Source organism: Peromyscus maniculatus, chromosome 14, assembly GCF_049852395.1.
Source record: "Peromyscus maniculatus bairdii isolate BWxNUB_F1_BW_parent chromosome 14, HU_Pman_BW_mat_3.1, whole genome shotgun sequence".
Taxonomy (NCBI): domain Eukaryota; kingdom Metazoa; phylum Chordata; class Mammalia; order Rodentia; family Cricetidae; genus Peromyscus; species Peromyscus maniculatus.
In genome coordinates, this window is record NC_134865.1 from 63,262,141 (window position 1) to 63,286,698 (window position 24,558).

Here is a 24,558-nt window from a genome sequence, read left to right on the forward strand (position 1 = left end):
TGGTGGTGGTGGTGGTGGGCGGGGCCGTGGTGGTGGGCGGGGCCTTGTGGGCGGGGCCGGAGGCGGGGGCGGGGGGGAGACTAGAGTAAAGAAGGCGCGCTGCCGCCGCCGCTGCTGCTACTGCCGCCGCCTTTTCCAAGTCTCGCGTGATCACGTGGCGGGGCACACGGCTGGCGGAAGCGTTCGGGGGGGGGGAGGCGTGCCGGGAGGAGGTGGCCGCCGGGGCGATGGGACTGGAGGACGCTGGTTATTTAGTGACCACCCCCCGCCGCCACCACCACCACCACTACCACCCTCCCGGGTTCCAGGGTACTTAGCACCGCTTCCGGTGGGCATCCGACCTCCCTGGTGGAGATGAGGCGTGGAGTAGCCTTGGGGGGGTGGGGGTGGAGGTGGGGGGGTACCGGCTCTCGGGAGGGCACGTCACGTGGCCCGGCTTCCGGCCCCCGCGCGCGCGCGGTCAGGGCTTGGGACAGTTTGAAATGCGGAGTCATCTTTTGATTCGCGAGCGCGGAGGTCAGACGGAGAGGAAGTTTCGCGCCTCTTTGCCAAGGATAGACCCGGTAAAGTTGGGTGTCGACGTCTGAAGGGGGTGAAAGCTTGGTGCTCGCTCCTGAATTAGGAACTCCTGTCTCGACAGATGGAGGCTATAACGTGCTTTGGCTACAGTAACCCCCCCCCAAAGATTCAGCCTCCTACCATCTCTCGTGATCTTTACGTGACTTCCTAGGGAGGTAGAAACGACAAAAAAAAGGAAAAAGAAAACGAAACTCGGATCCAACCCACTAGATTGTGGACTCCCCGACAATTGCATTGCTTTTGTTTTGTAATGTTATCAAAGTACTGTGATTTGCACATTGGCCAGCACATAGTGACTAACCACCTCTGAAACCCTTGCCCCTGACTCACCAACTTGCCTGGCCTGTCCCTTACAAGAGTTGGTCCGTATCTTGGAGCGCAACTCATGAGCAGTTTGACCTGTGACATCCAAGCAAATCCTGCTTTTGCATCCGTGTTTCACGGAATGTTCCGTAGGCAGGGTTTACAGTGCCACTTTTCCTGGTCCTGGGGATTTGGGGAACAACAACAAAAAATAAATAAATAAATAAATTTAAAAAGAAAAAAAAGAAACAGCAAAGCCTAGCAGAACAAGGAGAGGATACAGCCTGTCTCCTACGACCTCGGGGAAGGAATTGGAAAAGACAGAAGGCCATGAATACTGAGAAACTGAACATAAAAGGGTCTCTCTCAGCTGAGCGGGTGGTGGCCCACGCCTTAAATCCCAGCACTCGGGAGGCAGAGCCAGGCGGATCTCTTGAGTTCGAGGCTAACCTGGGATAGAGTGAGTTCCAGGAAAGGTGCAAAACTACACAGAGGAACCTGTCTGGAAAAAAAAAAAGTCTGTCGAGAGATTTCTCTTGGATTTGTTCGTTGTTGGTTTTGAGATTTTGGGTTTTTTGTTTTGTTTTTTGCTTTTGGGATTTGTTTGTTTGTTTGTTTGTTTGTTTTTGAGACAAAGTTTCTCTCTGTAGCCCTGGCTATTCCGGAATCCCTTTGTAGACCTGGCTGGCCTCAAAACTCAGAAAGCCATCTGCCTCTGCATAACCTAAAGGCATGTGTGGGATTTCAACACCAGCTCCATTCTCTGCCTTAACATTTTGAGTCAAGGTCTACATAGCAAGTTTCAGGACATCGAGGACTGCGTATCGAGCTTTTAGACCAGGCTGGCCTTGAACTCACAGAGGTCCTCCTCCCTCTGCCTTTGTGTGTGCTTGGAATCAAAGGCGTGTACCACTCGGGTGGGCCAATAAGTGGCTCAGCAGTTTCCTGCACAGGCGTGTCTGGTATGGAGCACTTTTTTTTTTTTTTTGAGACAGGGTTTCTCTGTGTATCTTTGCGCCTTTTCTGAAACTCACTCAGTAGCCCAGGCTGGCCGCGAACTCACAGAGATCCACCTGCCTCTGCCTCCCAAGTGCTGGGATTAAAGGCGTGCGCCACCACCGCCCCGCCTGGAGCACTTTAAAATAATTAACAGGACATAAGTATTCTTGGTATATGAAACTGATACAATCAACATTCTGAACGTATTTAACATTTAGGTAACAATTAGTCTGAAAACTGAGGAGGCCCATTCCTAGTGAGTCTCCCTGTTACTTTGAAAAACTGTGCGCATACATTCTAGGAACTTTTTGAACCTAGCTTTTCTTCCTGCCACTTGGTATTTGTAACTAAGTGATCAGGTGTTTTGCCGTCAGTTAAGGTTAAGATAGAACATGGAAGCGAATTCATAAACTTCCTTCTACAGAATTAATCTTCACAGGAGATTGATGAGATCTCTGTTGTTAGGTCTGATTTATGAAATCAGTGTTAATTGGATTTTTTGTTGTTGTTGTTTGTTTTTTGTTTTTCGAGACAGGGTTTCTCTGTATAGTTATAGTTTCTCTGTCCTAGATCTCACTCTGTAGACCAGGCTGATCTTGAACTCACAGAGATCCCTCTGGCTCTGTGTCTTGAGTGCTAGGATTAAAGGCCTGCACCACCACTGCCCAGCTGATTTTTTTTTTTTTTTTAAGGATTCCTTTAAGGTCTTGAGAGATGACTCAGCAGTTCAGAGTACTTGCTAGTCTTCCAGAGAACAGAGTTTGTTTCCCAGCACCCACATCAGGAGACTTAACAACCACTACTGCTCCATCTCTTTTAGTACCTGCACACAAGAGGTAACATACATATGTACATAAATAAAAAATAAATTGTCTTAGAAAAAGATAATACCATCAGACTACTTGCTGGCTGTAAGATTCCCTGTCTGTACAGTCTAGATTGCAACAATGCCTAGCACTTAATTAATATTTTCCCAAGATGCTTCCCCTCTCCAGTGCCCGTGTGCCTGACTTCTAAACACCTACCATGGATTCTGTATTGTTTCTAATTCTTCGTTTAGCTGTAATACCCTTTCAGTCACAATGTGTGTGTGTCAGCAAGTTTGAGGTATTTTCTGATCTTGTATCAAAATTCTCGAACTTGGACTGGACAGTGATGGCACATGCCTTTAATCTCAGCACTCAGGAGGCAGAGACAGATGAATCTCTGTGAGTTCTGAGGCCAGCCTGCTCTATATAGTGAGTTTTAGGACAGCCAAGGCTATCCAGAGAAACCCTGTCTCAAATTAATTAATTAATTAATTAATTAATTAATTAAAATTTCGGAACCTCTAGCCCTTTAATTTATAAAACAAAGACTGTAGCCAGGAATCACTCAAGCAAAACAGCATCATTTTTAAGTGCCCCTCCCCCTTTTTTGCCTAAAGTTTGAAAACTTCTAATTTTTATAGCTTTGTATGAAACATACTGGATTTTTTTTTTTTTTTTTTTTTTTTTTTTTTTTGGTTTTTCGAGACAGGGTTTCTCTGTGTAGCTTTGCGCCTTTCCTGGAACTCACTTGGTAGCCCAAGCTGGCCTCGAACTCACAGAGATCCGCCTGGCTCTGCCTCCCAAGTGCTGGGACTAAAGGCGTGCGCCACCACCGCCCGGCACATACTGGATTTTTTAATGTATGTAGACACATAATAGTGCTTTTTTTTGTAATGAATATCTTTCTCTAACTTCAAAATGTTTTATATAGGCTGATAAAAAAAATACTTGCATAAATGGATCTCCTGGGGAAGAGAAAATAGAAGAGATCTCATGTCCTTAACTCACCAACTTGCCTGGCCAGTCACTGAAAAGAGATCAGGCAGAGTTTGTCGGTATCTTGGGATACAACTCATTAGCAGTTTGACCTGTGACATCCAAGCAAATCCTGCCTTTGTATCAGTGTTTCACCGAACAGACTCCTGTTCCGTAGGCAGAATTTAAAAAAAAAAAAAAAAATGTAATGTGGAAATGTGAAGTTTATAAGCAAAAAGCAAATCCAAGTGAACAACCTTCTATGCCAGTGAAATATAGCCAAGACTAGCAGAGCAAGGAGAGGATACAGCCTGTCTCCTGTGACCTCAGGGAAGAGTAGATGGAGTGGGTGAGAGGGGGGTGGAGATGGGAACATGATGGATCGGGTTGGGGGATGGATGGATGGATGGGTGGGTGGATGGGGAGAGTACTGAAAGAGATGAATGGAAAGGAGGGGCTGCATGCTGGGGTCAGGTAGAAACCTGGTGCAAGGGAAACTCCCAGGAATCTACAAGGATAATCCCAATAAGACTTAGCAATGGTAGATGAGTAGTTTCCTGTGACTGGGCGGGTCTTCCAGTAGAGGGATTGGGACACCAGCCCAGCCACACAGCCTTGGTGCAAGGGTGGCTCAGAGATGATGGGAGTAGCCAACCAATGACTGGTGTAGCCTCAGACCTATACCACGAGAGTGAGCCCACCCCTGACACTGCCTGGAGTGCCAGGGCCCAGAGGCTGGATGGCCCAGAGACTTAGGATAGAACCAAACACAACTGGAGAAAAAAATGTTAATGCCATACCCATAGATTGGTGACGACCCCAGTTGTCATCAGAGAGCCTTCATCTGGTAACGGTTAGAAACAGATGCAGAGACCCACAGCCATGCATTGGGCCTAGCTCAGGGAATCCTGCTGAAGAAAGGAAGGGTTGTACAAGCCAGGAGTGCAAGAACATCCAAGGGAACCCACAGAAACAACTAACGGGAGCTCACAGGAGCTCACAGTCTGAACTGACAGCCAGGGAGACTATGGGACCAGCCCAGGCCCTCCACATAGGAGTGACAGTTATTAGCTTGGTCTACCTGTGGGACTTCTAGCAGTGGGAACAGGGGCCGTCTCTAATGCTTTAGCTGGCTCTTCCTCATACTGAGTTGCCTTGGCCAACCTTAATACAAGGGGAGGAACTTAGTCCTGCCTTAAATTGATAATGCCATGCTTCATTGATACCCATGGGAGGCCAGCCCCTTTCTGAACAGGAACAGGAGGAATGGATTGGGTGAGGGCAGTGGTGGAAGGGGAAACTTCAGTCAGGATGTAAAATAAATGAATAAATTAAAATAAATAAAATAAAAAAGGAAAGTTCAAAGATTTTAAAAAAAGAAAGAAAGAAAGACCTGCATAAACCAAGCATGGTGGCCACACCTTTAATCTCAGGCAGAGGCAAGAGGATCTCTGTGAGTCCTAGAACAGCAAGGACTGTCTCAAAGGGAGGGTGGGGCACAAAAAACAAAACCTGTATATTCTGGAGACCCAGGACCTCCATGATGACACGCAAATTAGTGAAAACCATCCTTACCTAGTCTACAGACTGAAATGCTAATCTCTTGTCAGTGTGGGAATGAAGAAATAACAGATGCAAGAAACAGCAGAAACAAAATTTTTTAGTACTGAATCTTAAGAATTATGACGAATTTTCCCATAATTCTTTTCCTCTGTCTTTGAAGAGATCTAGAAGAAATCAACCTAGCAGCAACAAGTACACTTAGTACCTAGCTTGTGTGTGATTTCAAGGCCAGTGCTCTTGAGAAATGTCTAATTACTGATTCTAAGAAGAGTCCAGAGTGCTTTTCTTAAAACAAGAATGAAACCTCTCAATTTTTTATTTTATAAAATATGTACCTCAAAGAGCTTCAAAACAGTGACCAGTCCAGTAGCTGAGTAAAAGTTGTTTCTGGGTTATGATCTTGAACTATTTCTCACTAGCAGGAATCAGGGTTGCCTGGAGATAGTAAAGACACTTTCCGACCATAAAACTCAGCACATAGGGCGGTGGTGGCGCACGCCTTTAATCCCAGCACTCGGGAGGCAGAGCCAGGCGGATCTCTGTGAGTTCGAGGCCAGCCTGGGCTACCAAGTGAGTTCCAGGAAAGGCGCAAAGCTACACAGAGAAACCCTGTCTCGAAAAACCAAAAAAAAAAAAAAAAAAAAAAAGAATCCCATTCTTTACTTTGCCGGGCGGTGGTGGCGCACGCCTTTAATCCCAGCACTCGGGAGGCAGAGCCAGGCGGATCTCTGTGAGTTCGAGGCCAGCCTGGGCTACCAAGTGAGCTCCAGGAAAGGCGCAAAGCTACACAGAGAAACCCTGTCTCGAAAAACAAAAAAAAAAAAAAAAAAAAAAAAAAACTCAGCACATAGACAGCATCACTAACAAAAGCAAAGACCTAATCCATCAAGGTCCATCAAGTCCATGCTTCTGGGAAAATCTCTAAAGTACTAAGCTTGCTTTTTGGTTTCTATAGTTCCACTTCTAGCTAACTGTTCTTGTTAACTGAAGTATGTCAAACCAGGATATGGTTTTTGTACTTAAAAGTTTACCCCGAGGGGCTGGAGAGATGGCTCAGCGGTTAAGAGCACTGACTGCTCTTCCAGAGGTCCTGAGTTCAATTCCCAGCAACCACATGGTGGCTCACAACCATCTGTAATGAGATCTGGTGCCCTCTTCTGGCCCACAATCACATATGCTATATACATAATAAATAAATAAATCTTAAAAAAATAAATAAATACAGGTTAAAAAAAAAAAAAAGTTTACCCCGAGAAAGGCTCAAGGCTACATTGGGATCCTGAACACGCAGTGTAATCACCAGCCTTCTAATAAGGGCTTTCTTATTGACTTAAACCGTGTCCAAGTAGTCTCTGGTGGATACCCTACAACAGCTCCATAAATGGTACAAGAAAAATATTTCCTTAGGACAGAAGCATGTAAGACAGTTGGTAGAGTATATAGTATACATAAAGTTCTAGGTTCTATCCCCAGGACTTCCCAAAACTGGTCATAGTGCTGTGAGCCTGTAATCTTAACAACTGAGGCAGTAGCAAAAGTATCAAAAGCTCAAAATCATTCTTGACTACATAAGTTCAAGTCCAGCCTGGGCTACATGAAACCTTGTCTCAAAAATAAAAAAAAAAAATTACTTTAAACAAAATTCTCAATTATTATTCATCCAAACCAAATGTGGAATATCTTCCTACAAATAACCAAAAAAAGGAGAATTTAATTCCTATTGTGACAAAGTACCATTCACTAAGTAGTTTAAACAAGAATTATTTTTCTCATGTCTTTGGAAACTAGCATTCTGAAACTTAGGTATGGGCAGGTCTATACAGTTACTGACACTGGATAGAATCCTGTAATGGTTAATTGTCCTGTGTTAACTTGCCTGGGCTAATGAGTGTCCAGATAAGTAATAAAACATTATTTTATGAGTGTGTCTCTAAAGATGTATTGTGGTTTGGATATGCACTGGATGCTTGGCTGCCAATGGATGGAGTTTTAGTAAGGGATTGGATTCTCAAGGCTCTGGACTAGTAAATAGATTATTCTCTTGATGAGTAGTAATATGATGGTATTGGATTACTGGGGGTTGATGAAAGTAGGAAATGGGGCCTGTTTTAGAAATAGGTCATTGGAGGCATTCCCTTGGGCTTATATCTTGGCCTGGCCCTTTGTGTAATCCTATTTTCTCTGCTTCTTTCCCACTACGCTGTGAGCCAGTCTGTTCTGCCTTACCTCCCTGCCATGAGAGTCTGAAACTATGAATTAAATCTTTCCTTCTTTTGAAGTTGTTCTCTTAGGTATTTTGATTACAACTATGCAGAAGTCACTAGTACAAGTGTTTTCAGTAGGGGTTGGCATTTGTGTCAGTAAACTAAATACTGAAGATTAGGATCATAAATGTGCACTGATATCCTATCTGTTGGTGGCTGCCGTGGAACAGAAAGGCAGCATGAAGGTGAATTCTCTCTGTGCTTGAACTGAAACATCTGTCGTCTTCCCTAGGATTTCAGTATTTCCGGTTTTGGGGGGCTTTGAGCAGGGACTGGGAACATAGAACATAATGTCCTTCAGTTTCTGCCTCTCACTCTGGTTCTCAGTCCTATACATTTGGACCTGGTCTTATACCACTGGCTCTTGCAACTTTCCAGGCCTTTGGAATCACCCTGGATTACACCAATGGAATCCTGGTTCTTCAGTTTGTAGGTGGCTGGCTGGTCATTGGATTTCTCAGTCTCAGTAATGATGTGTGCCTGTTCTCAATACAAATTTCCTACTGATCTTGTTTCTTTGTACAATGCAAATAATATCTCTTCCTTGATTATTCCCAGTGTCAGGAGCCCAGCAACCCCTGTATTCCTTAATCTGTACATAATTTGGACTCACTATGTAGCCCAGACTGTCCTTGAACTCATGGAAATCCTCCTGCCTCAGCCTTTTGAGTGCTGGGGTTGCAGGTGTGAGTGGCCACGCCTGATGCCTCCCTTTTTACAAGCCAGTCCCTCTTGCCTTTGTTCCCCAACTTCCCTTTTTATAAGGGCACCAGTTAGGTTGAATTGCCACATTACCTAGACCTCAATCTAACAAGTATCCTTAAGAGAGCAAACAGTGGGGCCATGGAAGTGGCTGAGCAGTTAAGAGCACTTGCTGCTCTTCCAGAGGACCCAAGTTCAGCTCCCTGCACGTGTGTTGGACAGCTCAAAACCACCTGTAACTATAGCTCCAGGGACTCTTAACATGCACTTCTGGCCCCCATGGTCGCTGACTGTCTGTCTGTCTCTGTCTCTTTCTCTCTCCAGACACACACCTACACTTTAATAAAAATAAAAAATACAAATTTAAAAGAGACACACAAAAGAGAACAAACAGAAGAGAAGGAGAAAGAAAAATGTGACTACAGTGGTAGAAGTTAAAGTGATACAGCCAGGATCATACTGAAGAATTTAAGAATTAATTGGTATGAGCTCTGGATTTATTTCAAAGTAATTCAAAAACAGAAGCATGGATAGGTATAAAAGAAACAAGTTTGACCAATGTTGAACATGGTTAAAAGTGAATGCAGGGTACAATGGGTTTCAGTATACTATTTTTTAATTCTATTTATTTATTTATCTATCTGTCTGTCTGTCTATTTATTTATATTTTGGGGGTGGGAATTGAGACATGTTTCTCTGTGTAGCCCTGGCTGTCCTGGAACTCGCTGTGTAGACCAGGCTGGGTAAAGTGCTTACTTTACAATCATGAGATCCTGAGTTTGGAGTCCCAGCACTCACTTAAAAGCCAGGCATGGTGGAAGGCATGGTAGAACATATCTACAGGCCCGATACAGGGAAGCAGAGATGGAATTCTCCAGGTCTGCCTGGCCAGCTGATGGAGCCGAAATAGTTCCTCCGTGTTCAGTGAGAGACCCTGTTTCAGGAAATAAGGTGAAGAGCAGTAGAAAAAGAAACATGACGTTGACTCTTGGCCTCTGTGTGGGCAGCCACACAGACACATGTGCACACACACAAACATACGCATACAAGACAAATCTAAGTGGGGAGCTAGAGAGATGGTTCAGCAGTTAAGAGCACTTGTTCTTGTAGAGGACCCGGGTTCGGTTCTCAGCACCCACATGGCTACTCACAACTGTGTGCAGCTCCAGTTCCAGGGGACCTGACTTCTGGCATCTGAACGGCACTGCGTGCTGTGGTATACTTCCACTCATGCACATGAACTAAAATAAATCTTTTTTAAAGTAACTAAAACTTTGACAAATAAACCCAATGCAGCATTATGTTACCATTGATAATAGTTCCATATTTATATGGTTTATCTTCCAGACTTGGTGGAAACTCCCAAGAAAGCCTGGTATTATAGTATAATGTAACCACCACTAAATGTCGGGTTTAATTACATTCATTTCCTCTATATCTGATTCTTGGGTCTCAGCTTTATAATCACAAGTGCTGTGGTTAGGAGGGGGTAAACAGGTAAAAATTAGGATGCTTGTGTAGATGTCTTAGAAAATTATTACTACAGCTTGAGTATCCCTTATCCAAGATGCTTGAGACCAGAAGTGTTTTGGATTTTTCCAGATTTCTAGAATGACTTAGGACCCAACTCAAAACACAAAATTCATTTGTGTTTCACACATACCTTGTTCACACAGCCTGAAGGTAATTTCACACAGTATTTGTAGTGTGCCCGTACTTTGAGGGTGGTCCTTCAGGTGAAGTCAGGCAGGGAGCTTTCTCCCAGCATCATCATTTCAACACTCAAAAAGGTTTTAATTTTGGATCATTTCTATTTTTAATTCATTCATCAGTCAATTAATTAATATACAGGCATGATCTTGCTATGTAGCCCAGGCTGGTGTGAAACTCAGAATCCTCCTACTTCAGACTTCTGAGTTCTAGGATTATCGATATTTCCCACCAGGCCCCGAGAGTCTTCAGAGTTTTACACTAGGGCTGGGCAAGCCGCACTAAAGCTGGAAAGGGTGCATACGAGTTATTTCTCTCGTTGGCAAAATCCCTGACCAATGCAGCTTAGGGAAACAAAGGTGTGGTGGTTTGATAAGAATGCCCCCCCCCCAGGTTCATATATTTAAATGCTTAGGGAAAGGCACTACTTGAAAGGATTAGGAGGTGTGGCCTTGTTGGAGGAAATGTGTCACTAGGGGTGGGTTGGAGGTTCAAAAGCCCAAGCCAGGCCCAGGGGCTCTCTCTTCCTCTTGTGTGCTGATCTGGATGTAGAACTCACAGCTCCATCTCCAGCACCATGCTGACAATGGAATAAACCTCTGAAAGCAAGACCCAATTAAATGCTTTCCCTTGTGAGAGTTGGCTGTGGTCAACATTTTCTTCACAGCAGGAGAACATGGACTAAGACAAGGGGCTGATTTTGGCTTCAGTTGAGGGGTTACAGCCCGCCACTGTGGTAAATGCATGGTGGAAGGAGCATGAGACAATTGGTCCCACTGTGTCACATCGTAGCACAGGATTGCATGTTAGTGCTCAGCTGGCCTCCTCCCTTTTAACCTTGTATTCAGTGTAGCTCTAGCCCATGGGATAGTGTTACCCACAATATCTGGGTGTATGTTCCCCCAGTGAAACCTAGCTGGGAACTCCCTCAAAGACACACCAGGGGTATGTTTCCAAGGTGATTCTGAATCTAGTCAAGGTAACATGATTAGCTATCACATGTAGGTAATTGGTCTCCAAAATTTTCTTTCCTGTGGAAGTTACAGTTCTAAGTAAAGGTTTTGAATAGTTTAAAAACAGACAAAAAGATCATTATAGATCCAGTCTAAAAGAAAGTATTACCCCAGCATTCAGGAGGCAGAGACAGGTTGAACTTTGCAAATTAAATGCTAACTTGGTCAATATAGTGGGTTCCAAGACAGCCCGGACTACATAGTGAGTCACTGATTAAAATTAAAATTAAATTGTCTTTAAAAATAGAAGAAAGTAATAAATATGCACAAATACTTAAGTGTCATCTTTCTGTAACAGAATCAATTGGGGGGTGGAAACCATAACAAAAACTCAAGGGTACCATTCAAATGTTTTCTCGAGAACCAAGACCTAATGTGTAAGTAAGGTTGTTTTAGTAGGCAAACAGAATAGATATTTTAACAACAAGAAGAACTTTTAAAAATGAGAATGAGTAGTTTATGACTTTGTATACTCTGTCAAATGGGCAATCAGTTTAGTGGGAACTTATATGACTGTTTGGCATTTTAAAAACTTTTTAAGAACTTTTTTTTCTCTTTTTAAACATTTATTTTATGTGTGAGTCTTTTGTCTGACACTTTTGTGTTTGGTGTCCATGATGGTGGAAGTGGGCACTGGAACCCCTGAAAATTGGGAGTTATGGGTGGTTGTAAACCATCATGTGGGTGCTAGGAATTGAACCTTGGTCCTCTATAAGAACAGCAGATGTTCTTAACTGCTGAGCCATCTCTCCAGCCAATTTAAAAAACTTTAATCATATACTATCTCCTTAGGCCTACTGCAGTATTGTGGTTGGATACAAAGTGGCTCCCCAATGGACATTTAATGGGTTGGACACTTGGTCCCCAGCTGGAATGCTGTGGAGGGATGAGTGGTTCGTGGGACCATTAACTTCATCAATGGACTAATCCAGTGTTGAGTCCATTATAGCTGAACAGCCTAGTTGGCAGAGGTAGGTTCCTGCCTTCAAAGGGTCTATTGTCCTGAACTCTGACCACTCCTACCTTCCTCTGCTTCCTGTACATATGATGGATGCAGCCTCCCAACCCTAAGTTACCACCACCGTGATGTTCTGCTTCATCTCAGGCCCAAAGTGAAGGAAACAGTTCACCATAGATGGGACATATGAAAAACTTGAGCCAAAATAAATATTTTATGTGGTGGGTGATATATTATGCACCCCAATAAAGCTTGCCAGAGGATCAGAGGACAGAGCCAGCCACTAGATTAGACATAGAGGCTAAACAGTGGTGGCACACACCTTTAATCCTATCACTCAGAAGACAGAGATCCATCTGGATCTCTGAGTTCAAGGCCACACTGGAAACAGCCAGGCAGTGGTGGCACACACCTTTAATCCCAGTACTGGGAAGCACACATGCCTTTAATCCCAGAAGTGACAGCAGGGTGGAGAAAGATATATAAGGGGTTGAAGAAACAGGAACTAAGGCAGTTCAGCTGAGACCCTTTTGGGTGAAGACTCAGAGGATTTCAGTCAGAGGAGTCATGGAGTTAGTGAGGTGATAGGTGGTGGCTGTGGCTTGCTCTGCTTCTCTGATCTTTCAGCTTTCACCCCCGATATCTGGCTCCTGATTTTTTATTATAAAACCATCTAAAAGTTGTACAACAATTTTACTTTTTTCAAGTTGTTTTTCTTGGGTGTTTCATCACAACAGCAGAAAGACAACATAGATAGTCCAGTGAGGTGGTAAGTGAGCCTATTCCTGAATTGTGGGTAGGAAGTTGAAACTTGGATTAAGCAATAACTTCATCGAAGGTCATTGTTATTTGTGAAATTTTACAGGTACAAGTTCAAGGTTCTTTGCACCTGTCTTAGCAATATGGAATTGCCCAGGAGCTTGTGAGGGTTTTGCATTGGAACATCTTGTTCTCCAAAATCGTTATATTTCTTAATTATATAAATTACCCTTATAGATTATATAAGTTTGAGAGAAAAGAAACATAGTAGATAAAATTAAGACTTGAAACAATGACTTCACTCCAATTAAATATAGTTGTCCTGGTCATCAAAAAATATTTGTTATTATTGGGCATGATGGTGCACACCTTTAATCTCAGCAGTTTGATCTCTGTGAGTTCAAGGCCAGCCTAGTCTACATAATAGTTCCAGGACAGCCAAGGCTACATAGTGAGACTCCTTCTCCAGAAACAAACAAACAAAAAAAGGCTTTGTAAAATCATTTGAATAACAGATTTCCTCTGCTTCTATATCAGTCAAAAGCCTTCACTTTCCTGTTTTGAAAAGCAATTTCTCAATTACTGAATTTGGCAAAGAGTAGTCATGCTCTAGTGAGATTCTTTCTAGTGGAAAACATTGCCATCTAGTAACACTATAAATTGTAAATGCTTCCATAAAATAAGAAAAATGAAGGATGGTCATATTTAGTGGTTGAAAATTGGGAAGGAGAATTCTTTTCATTTTACTTAATGGGCCAATGGCATACCTCCCATTATGGAAAAAGAAAAGCAAATTGTGCCCATGCCAATGCTGCTGCTCAGTAATTAGAAGAGAAAGTGTTGGAAAGATCCTGCTACCACAAGTTCCAGAGTGTGCGTGAGACAAATGGATTCAAGCGCTGTCCTCCCTTTGGCAAATTACTTCATTTATAAAATGGCATTCACCACCACCACCATCATCACCACCACCACCACCACCTCAATCCCCACCACACCACCACCACCACCCCATGCTGACCCCTCGCTGCCTGTGGCAGTGGGAGAGCTGGCCCTGAGGTCATAAGAGCAGGGGAGCTGTCCCTGCCGCCCACCAACTGCATTGCTCAGGAGAGTGTCCCCTACACCTTGCCTGGGCAGCACTGTAGGTGTAAGTGTGGGAGAACCTACCCAGAGGATGTGACAGCCTGAGAACTGGCCCTGTCCCCCTTGCTTATGACTGCAAAGGGTGAACTAGCAAGGGCAATGCTGGAGAGCTCACCCTGGTGCAAAGGATGGGAGAGAGCTGGCAGGCTAACAAAGCCTGCAACTACCCAGGCCCAGAAACAGGGTTATAACTTGGCCCACCCCCAAATCCACCCAATCTGTCATCTATGCTGGAACAGGTGAAGGGGCTGGTCCTGCAGACCCAAAGCTGCAGGATCTCCACGACACAAGGATCTCCACAACACAACAACAGGATATCCAAAAGGAGTCCCAGTGAGGGCCCAGCAAGGATGGTGTGGCAGAGACCAGAGGCCTCAAACCAGACCAGTGACTCTTTGCAATAAACACTTGCAAGTAAAGGTATATGGATAAAAGGGTTTACTTCAAGACTCGCTGTGTCATACTACAGCTTCCATGATGAGATTTTTTTCTTTTGAATTTTATTATATTTGGGTGGGGGGAGGCTTTTGGGGGGGTAGCAGAGGGTGGATACAAAGGGATAGAGATGCACGATGTGAAAGACAAAAAGTAAATAAAGTTAAAAAAATAAAATGGCATTCAGTAATTACTTTAGAGAACTGTATGAGAATTAAGAGATAACTCCCCCCAAAACCCCTGTATAGTGCTTGGCACAAAGTAGATCTTCAGTAAATGTCAGAAACGTTGACAATATTGATAGTGTAAAAGATTAAGTGATGAATTCTACATTGTCCTTGCCTAGATCTTACTGAGTGATGGAGTGGAAAAAGAAGCAGGAAATTAGGGCACAGTTGTGAACCCAGGCTACCAACGAGACACACATCTATCCTACAAAGACATGCATGTTTCCATCTGTAAAAATGAGAATCAGAAAAGAAATCAATTGCCAGTTTGAAATTAAACACACATCTCTAAGTATATTTTCTTTCAGCTTTTTTGAGCTAAATCATTTGAGTAACTAATCTGTTTCTCTCTCAGTTAAAAACCATCACTTGGTTTCCTGGGATGATTCAATGTATTTAAAACTAGATTCTTTATATCAACATCTAGACAAGCTATATCATTGCTCATTTTTCAAGTGTAAAATGTATTTCAAGTTATTCCTCAATAACTGTTAGATTAAAATGGTGGGTTTTTTTTCTTTTTCTAGCCTTCAGGTATATTGTATTATAATATGTGAGGTAAATGGCATTCAATACGATCAGTTGGCCATGGGATGGCAAAATATGCCTGAACTCAGAAAAAAAAAAAAAAAAACACTGGGCCCTGAAAGCACAATGTCTGGAAACATTTCATATTTCTAGACTCCACGGTGAAATGTGTTGATAACAATGGCTTCATTTTCAAAGCATAGAATTCCACACATATTTGCGTCTAAATTCTCTCTCATCTCAGCCAAAGACCAACAGGTCTAAATCCCTTCTTTCTGACTCTCCTTCCTGTCCCCTCCCCCGACTTTCCCCTTGCCTCTCCTCTTTCTCCCCAACCCCTGTGGTCTTGGTCTTAAACATGTGGAAAGTGATAGTGTTTGACATAGTTGTTATATATTTTGCTTAGACAGCCACATCCACAGGAAAATTAAGGTGAGTGTGCTCCAGTATTCTTTTTTTTTTTTTTTTAATTCTTGTGATTGTTTCTTTTTTGTCTCAAGAGAAAAACTAAAGCTGTCCCTATTTCAAAAATATCTGGAAATCCTCTCTTTCCTAAACTTTGTATGTATTCTTGTTTTAAAATATATCTTATGACTATAATTTATGCCTAATTATCATTATTTTTATATTCATTCAATAAAAGAAAACATACATTTTAAGATCCATCTCATAGATCCCAGGCTGGCTTTGAAATCACTGTGTAGCTACAGGTGACGATGAACTTTGAGTCTTTTGTTTCTGCCTCTTCAGAGTGCTAGGATTCCAGGCACTGTGTTTTTCATTCAACAAATGTCTATTGAGCATCAGTCTGTGTTCTAGGCCACAGCATCTTACACTGTGGGTTGTGAACCTGTTTGGGGTTGCATAACTGGAGGTGGATATCTGTAGCTTGGATCCTAATGGCTCCCTCAGGGGAGGGGGGCAAGAAGGTGTAGTGTCAATGACACAGACACCAGGAATCTGTTGAAGGCAAATAACAACCTCCTTTACTCAATAACAGGGAAGGCCTTATATACATACCCTCCTCCCCACACCCAGTCTGTGTGGTCATCCTTCATTGACTGGGCATGATCAGGAACTCTGACAGCAACTAGGAACTCTGGCAGTGACTGGGAACACTGACAGCTCCTGTTGCTAGGCCCTCAGGAAGACTCCAGGTTGGCTCTTAAGGAGTACATTATGTTCATGCCTTGGCAACTGGTCTGAGCCAATTTCCTCGACCCTAGGGGCCTGTCCTACTACAGATATCATGAAACATTTGGCAAAAAGAAAGATTCTGAAAGCACATTGACCAAAATCGAATTTAAAATCAAATGAGGAATCTGACTCTGATGTGTCTCTAGGAGTTCTTACTTGTTTGGCATTGTGTGATCTTAGTGCAGGCTTAGTTATGAACACACAGTGTGCACTTTGTAACTGTGCATGCTGTCACATCATGCGTAGTCAAGCAATGCTGCCTGAAACACTTCAGCTCAAGGCTGCCCTTGGCTTCACTATATAATTGAGGAGGAACTTCTGATTCTCCTGCCTGTACCTCCAGATTGCTTGGATTATGTTATCTGCTGCTAGGCCAGTTTATGTGATACTTGGACACAAACTCAAGGCATTGCACATGCTAGGCAAGCACTCTTCCACCTGAGCTACATGCCCAACCCTATATACCTATTTTATATGCCTATATACCCAGGGATACATAAAAAAAAATATTCAAGTGTGGAACTGGAGAGGTAGCTCTGCAGTTAAGACTGTTTGCTGCTCTTCCAAAGGACCAGAGTTCAATTTCCAACACCCACATTAACAGCTTACAACTGTAACTGCAGTTCCAGAGGATCGACTCTCTTCTACCCTCCATGGAACCTGCACACACATGCATAAACATGAACATAATTAAAAATAAAAATATTAAAAAAAATTTTAAGCCATTCTTGCTGGATGTGGTGGCACACATCTTCAATCCCAGCACTTGGGAGGTCGAGGCAGCTGGATCCTTGTAAATTGGAGGCCAGCCTGGACGACATAGCAAGTTCCAGCCAGAGCTACACAGTGAGACCTTGTCTCAAAACAAAACAAAACAAAAAAACCCACAAAATTTCACCACTACCCCCACTCTGGTGAAAGGGGTCACAAGTGGAAAAAGTCCTGCCAATTCTGTTTATTTAAGCCATGATATGACCAGAATTTCAGGTGTGTTGATCTCTCTCCTGAAAACCAGGAGAAGCTCGAGGAACCAGTGAAAGGAGCGGGATTCATTTACAGTTTTGTCTAGAACCGAGGAAGTACAGTTCTCAGCTTCTCTCTGCCTTGCGGCAGTGTCAGGATTCACAGAAGAATCCTAAACAAATGCCAGGAAACGTGTGTGTACTGATTCAGCTATGAGATAAGTCCCCCAAACTGTGAGAGATCTTCCTGCGAGGCGGGGATTGGGCCCATCCTTACCCTCAGGGCCACACTTCCTGAAGAAATTTTAATTAGGACCGACCCCCATTACTGAAGTAGTACAGAAAGCCAGGGGGAGTTTTGGAGACTTGAACAGGGAAGGGATCCCCTCACTCTGGAATCTGGCCAAAGCCCTTGCCAGTGCAAAGCAAGAACCCCAGCACAATTATTACCCAAAAGAGCCATAAGCCTGCAATTTCTAGTGACCTCACCAGAAAGCCCATTTCTAAGGAAAGGACGTGTACTTACCCCTTGTATAACCCTACTGACTTCCAGGGTTACCCTGTAAGATCATAATTCCGTTCAAAGCATCCAGAATGGGGAGGGGGGAGTTCTTAGTGACTTTTGGATGCAGCCTCAGAAAATGAGTGGCTTCCTCTCCCTGCCACACCCCTAGTCTCCCTTGGGTACTGCCTGTCCCCACTTGTGTGCGCCTTACCTTACCTCTGATCGCATCTCTTTCTCTGAACCCTTATGCCCAAGCCTAAAGTAAAATATCTTTTATATAGTTTCTAAGTCTGCTTTGCTGTATCAGCTGAAATTCTCTATATTCCAAATAACTAATTCTCTGTATTCTAAATAACTGAAATTCTCCTCAGCATTGATGCCTCCGATCCTGGCTTGGCCTAAATCAAGTTTCCTGAAAACATGGCGGGGACTCCTCAGGCTAGGGAGGCCAGCAGCTAAGCAGGTAAGGAGACAACAAAAGGCATGCATAAGTGGGCATTCCTCTTCCAAGTGTGGTGAAGTGGCACCCATCAATATTTCAGTTCTAGTCTCTCCCATGAGGTGGTCTGACATGTCAGCACTCTGTGAAATCCCATTCTCTGGCTGGAATCTAGGCTCTGACCTTTTCCTTCTCCCAGCATGAGACTCCAAGAGAAATTCCAATTCTTTGGAGACCATTATCTCACTGGTCTGATAGCAAAAGGGGGGGGGGGCAGGAGTGCCTTTGGAACGTCTTCATTATAGCCAGAAGGTTGACATGATCGCTGGAGGAGCTGTGGGGAGAAAGTGGAGGCTCGTTCATACTTAGAACCCCAGAAGAGAAAAGGCTCCCTCAAATGGAAAGAAACTGTGAAGGACCATGTCAGTCAGGAGGAGGGTGGGGAGGGGAGGGGAGACAACAGAAAGAGAGAAGCGTGTCAGGAAGAGAACCATGAAATGTGTCAGATGCTGCTGAGAAGCAAGCAAGGCGATGGCAGATAGGACCTTAGGTTTGTCACCTTGGAAGACTATGACAAAAGCGTACCTTAGTGTGATGGTAGAGATGGATGAGAAATCGGAATGAAGTCAGAGGGAAGTGGGAGAATGGTAGCTGCTGGGGAGCCTGTGAATGTGTTGCTCTGATTGATAAATAAAATGCTGATTGGTCAGTAGCCAGGCAGGAAGTATAGTGTAGGCGGGATAAGGAGAGAGGAGAATTCTGGGGGGTGGAAGGCTGAGTAGAGACCCGCCATCAGTAGCAAGATGTAAGACACCAGTAAGCCAGGAGCCATGTGGCTAGATTTATAGAAATGGGTTTTTAAGATGAAAGAACTAGATAGCAAGAAGGCTACCACAGCCATACAGTTTATAAGTACTATAAGCTTCTGAGTGATTATTTTATAAGTGGGCCGCAGGACTGCCGAGGCTTGGCAGGACCAGAGAGAAACTTTTCAGTTACAGGTGGCCATTTTGAGAAGCTTTACTGTGAAAGACCCCAGATGGGGTTTATTTGGTTGGCATAGGGGCTAGGTATCAAATGATTTTTCTGTTTTTCTTGTAGTAAAGCACACATAAAATGAGATTTACTGTCATATCCATCTTAAGTGAAGAGCTTAGTCATGGCGAATACATTCATAGTGTTGTGCAGTCAGTACCAGCAAGGACCTCTAGAACTCTTTGTGTTTGGCACATCCGATATATACCTAATAAACAAAAAAAATCTCCATTCCTCTCAGTCTACTTTCTGTCTGTATGATTTTGACTAAGTGCCTTGTATAAGAACCATGCCACGCTTAGCCTTCTGAATCAGGCTTATTTCTCTCAGCATCTTTCCCAGATGGTTCATATATGCTGTCAGGTGCCAGAACACCATTTCCTTTTAAGGGTGTATAACAGTCCATTATGTGTATTTCCAGCCTTTCATTTATGTGGCAATGGACATTGGTTCGCTTTCAAGTGTTAGGTATCACAAATGATGCTGCTGTGACTATATAGATGTAGTTGGTTGTTTTTTACTTACGGCTTTGGTGGGGGCTGCCACCCTGCTCCCAAATAAATCACACAGAAGCTTATTTTTTATTCTTTCTTATAAATGCCCTCCCTTATCTTGGCTTATTTCTAGTCAGCTTTCCTTAACTTAAATTATCCCATCTACCTTTTTAATTCCTGAAACTTTATTATAAAAATAGTTAAAAACAATCACACACCAAAATTAACCAGACACAAAGACTATACAACTCAATGAACTTCTATACAACTGGAGCAGACATTTTGAACAGAAGCCGTGGAGCGTCACAGTCTGTACTGAATTTTCTTTCCTCCTCCTCCTCCTCCTTCTTCTTTTGAACATAAAAACAGGTTATAATTCAAAAGTCCAAGGTTTATTTTAAACAGTAAAATATTTTCTCTGTATAAAACAGTAAAAATGATAACATTTCCCAATAAGCCCTTTTAAGCCAAATAATAGCTGAATTATACATATACATATTGATTAGATTCTGGGATACAGAAGAGACCTATCTTCATCTGTCCAGAGAGCTATGTTTTACTTAAGTTGTGTAAGTGAGATTCCTACTCATCTTCCCCTTCACTGTTTGATTTATGGCAGACATTTTTCTATAGGCTAATACATAATCTAAAGAGATTTTAGCCTCCCCTCTGAAAGTATGGCCAGCATTTTCTTTCATCAGCTTGATACAGTACAAATTCCTATCCTAATAGTGAAATGTTTCACTAAAGCTTGCCCAGTGATTGAGTAAAACCAAAATTTATTATAAGCCACAGTAATCCTAGGGTCCCCCCTGCTAGGTAGCCTCCCTGGATCTGTGGGTTGCAGTCTGATTGTCCTTTGCTTTATATCTAGTATCCACTTGTGAGTGAGTACATACCATGTTTGTCCTTCTGAGTCTGGGTTACCTCACTCAGGATGATATTTTCTAGTTCCATCCATTTGCCTGCAAATTTAATGATGTTATTGTTTTTCTCTGCTGAGTAGTACTCCGTTGTGTATATGAACCACATTTTTGTAATCCATTCTTCAGTTGATGGGCATCTAGGTTGTTTCCAGGTTCTGGCTATTACAAATAATGTTGCTATGAACATAGTTGAGCATGTATCTTTGTGGTATGATTGAGCATTCCTTGGGTATATGCCCAAGAGTGATATGGCTGGGTCTTGAGGTAGATCAATTCCAAATTTTCTGTGAAATCTCCATATTGATTTCCACTGTGGTTATACAAGTTTGCACTCCCACCAACAGTGGAGGAGTTTCCCTTTCTCCGCATCCTCTCCAACATAGACTGTCATTAGTGTTTTTGATCACAGCCATTCTGACAGGTGTAAGGTGGTATCTCAGAGTTGTTTTGATTTGCATTTCTCTGATGACTAATGATGTTGAGCATTTCTTTAAATGCCTTTCAGCCATTTGAGATTCTTCTTTTGAGAATTCTCTGTTTAGCTCTGTAGCCCATTTTTTAATTGGATTGTTCAGTATTTTGATGTCTAGTTTCTTGAGTTCTTTATATACTTTGGAGATCAGTCCTCTGTCAGATGTGGGGTTAGTGAAGATCTTTTCCTTTCCATCTACCTTTTGCCTCTAGGCTTTTTCTGCTGTGGGCCACAGGAATATATCATAAGAACTCAGCTGGCTATGACAAAGTCACTACCTGGAGGGATCAAGGAATTCCTCCAGAGGAAGCCAAATTTCAGGGAGCTTTTGGTGTTATTTGGCTTGTTATATATCAGCTGTATACTGTTATGAAAACCATGTATGCCTTCATAGTTTTCCCAATTGATTTTTCCCTAAGAAGGCCTAACAGTGTGGACTGATCACTCTCTGGACGTACACATTTAAGGTATTTGGAGAAAAGCCTCAGGAAAAGCCTCCTCTAGAATCAGATATTTCCCTTAGCCACTTTCAAGAACTAGCAGAAATAACAGTCCACATGCAAGTCTCCTGATTTAAGGTAAATTCCACAAGGAGACACTACCTAGGTCAGGTGGACATTAAGTAATAGCTTTACACAATTTAGCTCAGACCCTCCTTTCTTACAGCCTTACTAACTTTATAGACCTCTCTTTACCTAACCACTTCTAGGTATATTTAGATAACCTTGTGCACTGACAGCTATGCACAGCCAGAACCCCAGTTCAAGCCTCCTTGTAATTATCATCATTGGCAGCATCTGGCCAGGTCCATCCCCAGATGGAGAAAAGTACATTATCAGAGATACCTCTGTACTCTCTAAGAACAGACTTAAGCATCCAGGCTACCTGTTTGAGAAGGCCTGGCGGATGTGCCAGTTAAGCTTAACTTCCTCCTTTCCCAAATCTTACCTCTAGTTCCAGATCTCCCTTTAACTATCACCAGAGGCATCTAGCTGTACACAGGTTGCCTAGTGACTGAGCACACCTTTCCCCACCCTGCAGAAAAACAGCAGATAGCTTGGACAGATAGGAGCCACAGGAAAAAAGAAGACAGTTTTATTTTCTCCCATTGACCTAGCTAGCAACTTATAGATTCTTAACATTTTCTAGCAATCGCATTTAAGACTATAGTTGAGCATATAAGATTCCCTCTTCTTAGATATTACCCAAATTTAGCCTTTAGTTAATTCATTTCCCCATTGGTCACTTCCCTTTGGAGTTGCAAATGATAATTAACGGTTATTGCTCCTCTATACGATTCATACCACCCCTCCGTTTGACCCTGGAAGCCTGGCTTTGCACTGCCAAGGTATTACTGCTTGTAAGTGTATATATACCAGGACTTCCAGGGCACAAGGGACAGAAAAGAGAATGGAAGAACTAGATGGGTAAGAAATTGAGAGGGCCGGGTGGTGGTGGCACTCGGGAGGCAGATCTCTGTGAGTTCGAGGCCAGCCTGGGCTACACAGAGAAACCCTGTCTTTTTTTTGGTTTTTCAAAAGAAATTGAGAGGAACAAACTGAGGTGGGGAAGAACTAGATTGAAGGGCTAGAAGAGAGGACTAGAGGAATGAGATGGAAGATGAGGAAGAGCCAGATGGGGAAGTCCTAGCTGGGTAAGAATGAGATGAAAAGGACCTAGATGAGGCAGAATTAAGACAAGAGAATTAAGATAGAACTTAGAGGGAACAGTAGATAAATAGAGAGAAATGAGGCAAGAAAGGAGCTAGACATGAGAACAGAACTGAAGCTGTGTATAAAGAATGTTATGCCAGAGGAATTAGAGCAAGTGGACTATAGAGCTCAGTGTGCTGAGATTTCCCGAAAACAGTCCTCGCCATTAGCAGTTCCCTCTCCTGAGCCCCTGGGGTGTATAATATTAAGGCTGGACCCTCTAATATTATACAAGATCTTTCCTTTGCTTACTTCTGTCATCTTACTTTCACTCTTACTCCGAGGCTGGCTGGGGGGCTGGGGGGGCTGGCCCCTTCTTTTCTTGATCCATGATCTCTCTTGCTTCTTTATCCCTCTTTTTCTCCTCCTATCTATCCTCTCTGCCTGCCAGCCCCGCCTGTCCTTTTTCCTGCCTTGTTATTGGCCGTTCAGCTCTTTATTAAACCAATCAGGTATTTTAGACAGGCAAAGTAACACGGCTTCCCAGTGTTCAACAAATGCAACATAATAGAATGCAACACATCTTTGCATCATCAAAACACATATTTGACAGCATAAACAAATGAAATGTCTCTTTATATGCCACAACATCTAGATATCAGTTCGAAACCCTGCCTTCAATTATTTGGGGTATAGATCCAGACATGGAATTAATTGATGGATCACACAGTAATTACATTTTTATTTTTCTGAGAAAGTGCTGCATCGTTTTCCACACTAATTGTGTTGTTTTATACAGCCACTGACATTGCACACAAATTCCAAATTCTCCACATCTTTGCCAACATTTATTTTCTGGATTTTTCTTAATCATCTAATGACTTATAAAGTGATACCTTATGTTTTCAGTCCATATCTCCCTAAGGCCTAGTTATGTTAGACATTTTCCATTATTGGCCATTGGCATCTTTGGAAAAATCTCTACTTCAATCCATTGTTCCTTTTGAACTGGGTTGCTTTGTTGAAATTTAAGAGTTCTCTCTATGTTGTGCATATTAAAGGCCTGTCAAACTACATGATTTACAAATTGGTTTCCTGTTATATGGGTTGCAGTTCTACTCTTTAATTTCCCAACAGTATCTTCACACACCAATTCTTGGGGTGAGTGGGTTGAGGATGCTAAAGATTGAACCTGGTCCCCAGGCATGCTAAAATCACATTCAACCCCATTTAAATTTATTTTCTTTTTTTTTTTTTTTTTTTTTTTTTTTTTTTTTTTTTTTTTTTTTTTTTTTGAGACAGGGTTTCTCTGTGTAGCTTTGCGCCTTTCCTGGAACTCACTTGGTAGCCCAGGCTGGCCTCGAACTCACAGAGATCCGCCTGGCTCTGCCTCCCGAGTGCTGGGATTAAAGGCGTGCGCCACCACCGCCCGGCTTAAATTTATTTTCTATGAAGTCCAGCTTGTCTATTTTTTTCTCTTGTTGTCTGTACCTTTGGAAACACAGAAATCAAACAACAAAAACCGCGAAGTTTTTGTTCTTTTGTACTTTCTTGTAAGACGTTTAGATAGTTAGGTGTTTGGTGTACTTTGAACTACTTTGAAGTAGTTAAGTGTATTTGTGTTTGTTTTGCCTGCTCGCATGTCTATGCATCATCGACACGCATGGTACCAGTACAGGCCAGAAGGGGGCCTTGGCTCCCCAGCCCCCTGGAACTGAAGTTATGGGTGGTTGTAAGTTTCTGTGTGGCTACTGGGAATCAGTGGAACCCAGTCCTCTGGGAGAGCAGCCAGTTATTGTTTTGTTGTGTTTTGTCTTAACTTCTTTGTCTAGATTAATTCCTTAGTATTTTATTATTTTGTTGCTGCTGTAAACAGATGTTAGTACAAAGAAGTTCTTAGTTTTCGCGT

At 42.8% G+C, this 24,558-nt stretch overlaps 1 protein-coding gene and 1 long non-coding RNA gene across 2 annotated transcripts in view; one reads left to right on the forward strand and one right to left on the reverse strand.

Annotated features, from left to right (window-relative positions):
- Gtf2a1 (general transcription factor IIA subunit 1) overlaps nt 1–454 on the reverse strand; it is a 35,614-nt gene extending 35,160 nt beyond the window's left edge. Inside the window, exon 1 of the mRNA XM_016005822.3 lies at nt 314–454. The gene's annotated coding sequence lies outside the window, so the exon portion shown is untranslated. The remainder of the gene's footprint in view (nt 1–313) is intronic.
- Nucleotides 418–23,888, forward strand: LOC121822436 (uncharacterized). Its single transcript, XR_013044437.1, has 4 exons — nt 418–563; nt 11,710–11,888; nt 18,003–18,094; nt 19,172–23,888. It is a non-coding gene; the product is annotated as an uncharacterized LOC121822436 (long non-coding RNA).
- Nucleotides 23,889–24,558: the final 670 nt, after the last annotated feature.